We start from the raw sequence: 4239 nt of genomic DNA, 5'->3' as shown, positions 1-4239 counted from the left end.
ACAATTATATTGTTGGTGATGACCCGCGCGACAGGCCGTAGAAAAATATTGTAATTAGTCATATACTTACTGATCGCGGTGGCTCATTATTAATTTAGCAGATAATAAGTAAGCAAATTATATTCTTCACAATAAGTTTTGTTTAAATAATGATCTAGTAACTAGTTCGATCTGCAATTCATTATAATGTCTTCATTGTCCATTGTGCTGCGTCTATGTGTGCATCCTGCTTGTTTCGTCAGTATATTAAATATGTATTTAGTATGCTTGAGATGAGCCAACTGACGTCGACTGCGATGTCTTAATCCATTGACAATTAGTCGTGTCAGCGCGTTTCCATTGGCCTCTTTTAACTGATTTGAAAGTTCACAAGTTGTGACTGTAACTTTAATGTTTTATACTTTGTTGATGGTAAAAACACTTGTAATATCATTTTTCGAGGAATTTCAGACAAATAAAAACATGAAACAGAAAATGGAATGGATTCCGATCAGAATTATTTTGTTTTCTCTACAAACCACAATAGAAATCTAGGGAATAATTGAATAATTCTGATCGGAATTTATTCTGAATAATTCCATAATGCGTACTTATGGGAAATGTCGAAATAAATTCCGATCGGAATTATTCAATTATTTCCTAAATTTTTAGTATTGATTTCTTAGAAAAAACGGAATAATTTCGATCGTGCTTTATTCCGACATATTCCATAATGGGATGCGCATCGACAATACTCGTATGTTTCTATGTATATACAAATATCTTTATTTTATACAATCTTATGTGAATTTACAACAAAAGATATTTTGCAACAATAACCATTATATGCCCGGTAAAAATAATCTATAATATAATCAAGTAATCTATATAACAATATATAACAAAAAATTGCGATTACATAACATACACACGGAAAAAGAGATTTATTAAAACAACTAAAAACTTTACTAATTCAATAAATTTACGGGCATAATATACGGATAGTTTGTTTTTTTATTAGCAGCAAAGTTATACATCTGAATAAAATTAGCGATTATAGGTAATCATATTTATTGTAATAACACAGAAAATTAATATAGAAAAGGTAATTACCTTTTATGAAAATCAATCTAATATATAAATCAAAATTTTTAATAAAATATGCTAACTAAAATGATGTATACTTTTGCTTTGTAATGAAGGAAACTTGTTACATTAGCAATTTTTATTGTAGCAAAGAATTAGCTGAATTAGCAATCATAATTTACAGATATAATTTTTTTGTTATATTATTAAATTTTTTTAGTAGTATATAAATATTGAATTATTATCGCGCAACAAACTATATACATAGCCTTGCTAAATCACTCAATCTATTTTTTGTTCGTGTAATTTTATATATCATTACATGTAATTATATATGTGGGTAGTTTCTCCTTTGTTTCAAACATCACTTTTTATAAAGAAAACAGAGTGAAAATTATTCTTCTGATTATTTCTTAATTCTACTTATTATTATATATGCAAACAGAAATTATACAAAAGGAAACATGTTTGGACATATTTTATGTGCTTAATTTTGTGTGTGTGTGTGTGTGTGTGTGTGTGTGTGTGTTTGTTCGAAAAAAATTCATACATAGACCTTTTTTATCGAATGATACTATGAAAACGTTTGCATATTTGCTATACACATCTTTCTAGTCCCTTCGTATGTGCCCACCGATTGTATCCTATTCGAATTAAAACTCAATTATTACAAGTATTGTCTAAAAATAGGCATAAATAAACAACTAGAAAAAATACTAGGAACGATTATTTTAACCTTTTTATTTGCGATTGTTGAAAACATAGTTGTTCAATTAATTCGCGATTACTTTTTTTTATTCTTGTGCAAATATTTCAAAGATCACAAATACGAAAGGAATTGCTGTGCAATTATTGAGCGTCTGGCCCATTAGCTCAGTTGGTTAGAGCGTCGTGCTAATAACGCGAAGGTCGCGGGTTCGATCCCCTCATGGGCCAAACTTATTTTTTTTATTCCGATCTCTGTCACGATTTTTATGCATAATTTTAACAATTAATTTCACAAGTAATATTAAAAAGTGAGAATATAAATAATAAGCCTGATAGAAAAAAATATTAACGACGCTCTTCGATTCAATGATATCAAGGAACGTGAGAGTGCAAACTAATTATCTAGTACTATTCTTCGATAGAATTGAATGTTCGATTCGTTTATCTATTTATAAACATTAATCATCGATAAAATTTTGTTCTATAGATAATTGACAGTCATTGTCACTTCGGAATTTATGGGTCTTATTCTGTAATCCTTAAATGACATTATTATTGAATGATTTTTTTACATCTTTTTTTTTATAAATGATAATTGTCATTTATTAACAATAAAATAGTCATAAAATAGTCGTAAAATTGTCGCAGACTCAGTACCACTCTAACAGTTATTGAGTTTACGACAAAGTGTATAGGTATTGTTATAGGGTTATTGTTCTGATGAAAAAAATTCTCTCATAATATCTCGCAATATTTTTAAATATTTACCATGTTTATTTTAAATTTATGAAAACTTCTGAAGAAGTATCTTGAACTTTTTTAGATTTTATAAATTTTTCCACAAATTAAAATATAAAATGAGAAATTTTAGAATATATTTCAGAATTTACATATATACAAAATATTATAGAAATATGTAGACTTTTTTAACATTACTGAAAAGTATTCCAATTTGTATAAAAAATATGAGAAATTTTTTAAAAAGTTATACAAAAATTCTGAAATTTATATAGAAATTTTGAAAAATTCTATGCAGAATTTTAGTTATAAAAAAATGTTTACCAGATGGAATAAGAAAATTATATCTAAAAGGATATTTTTTAAAGTCTGCTCACGAATCAAGCGCGTATCCGGCAGCCCAACAATTAACTACATACTATGAAAGTTGTAAAATAGTAGAAGACTTTTCGACTTAGTTTTTGATCAGGAATAGTATTATGTGATTCGACAATCTCTTATTTAGCTATCTTTAGAAATTAATATTTTGTCAACCATTACGAAAATCGCAAAATGGTAGAGGACTTTTTGACTTAGTTTTTCATCAGAAATAGCATTATATGATTCGTGGGTGAACTTTTTATATGTATATATATATAAGGTATCTCGAAATTTGAGAATATTATTGCAGCTTGAAATTTCGTGAAAAATTAAGTATAATAAAAATGTAAGCCATTTTTTTTCAGTGAAGTAATTTTTTAAGTATGAACATTTAAAGTTTGACTAATGATAAACGTTAGTTAAAAAGTCGTCACATATTGTATGCGCGTGTAATTAGATATTAAATAAAACATTATCATTATACGCACACTATTACATGGACAGGTGACTTTTTAATCAACTTTTATCAACGTGATTTCGAAATTGAGGGGATGGGCGGAATAAAGACACAATTCTACTTAGGCCCTTTTTCCGGCAATTAGCTTTTTCATGTAATATTGATCGTAATACAGAAGTATTGTAACATGTAACTTCTTAAAGACATTACATAAATTTATTTAATATTGTACCCATTTGTGTATAATAAAAAAGTAGCAAGTTATTTTAATTTGTATTAATATCAAGATTTTGTAATTAGATCTTCCTTCCGCCCATCTGCTCAATTATTGTGATTTGCAGAGAATTGTGGTTACAAAAGTCTCGTCGATATTAGACGCGCGTTAAACGTGATACGAGAAGTCGGCTGTATTCGCAACGATCTCACTGTCGGTCCCGTATCCGTCGGATCGGTCGTAGTAAATTGTCACTTCGCGCAATACGCATTGTCTCTTGCATGTGCCATGAAGAAGCTGCAGCCGAAATGCAAAGTGATTCTCAAGATAATAAGAAGATTTATCCGAAGAGAGATGAAGATATGTGATACGAAAAATTTACTACAGGAGGAAAATCGGAGAAGAAAGTTGCAAGGAAAATCAGAAGCAAGTTCTTAACGCCTTTTAGGATACAGTTGTTTGTTTTTTGCAAAGTAAAGTTTAAGAAGAAAGCAGCCAGAAAGGAGCAATACTGGTGTAAATGTAAAAAAAATTTTTTATTAATTAATTTACTTTAATACAAAGAATAACGTTTTTCACCTTTACTTGGTCTTTATCAATTCTTACACGTAACAAAATGAAGCCTTTAACCCGAAATAAAAAATATTCTACATTACGCATTGTAAAGCCAGCGTTTAATAAAAAAATAAGAAATATA

General features: G+C 28.4%; 1 non-coding gene across 1 annotated transcript; it reads left to right on the top strand.

Moving 5' to 3' along the window:
- The first annotated feature begins 1927 nt into the window (after positions 1–1927).
- Positions 1928–2001, top strand: Trnai-aau. The gene has a single exon. It is a non-coding gene; the product is annotated as a tRNA-Ile (tRNA).
- Positions 2002–4239: the final 2238 nt, after the last annotated feature.

The sequence above is a fragment of the Trachymyrmex septentrionalis genome, unplaced genomic scaffold (genome assembly GCF_001594115.1).
Source record: "Trachymyrmex septentrionalis isolate Tsep2-gDNA-1 unplaced genomic scaffold, Tsep1.0 scaffold7, whole genome shotgun sequence".
NCBI classification, from domain to species: domain Eukaryota; kingdom Metazoa; phylum Arthropoda; class Insecta; order Hymenoptera; family Formicidae; genus Trachymyrmex; species Trachymyrmex septentrionalis.
The sequence above is the reverse complement of the archived record's forward strand: the minus strand, read 5'-3'. Positions and strand labels throughout refer to the sequence as shown.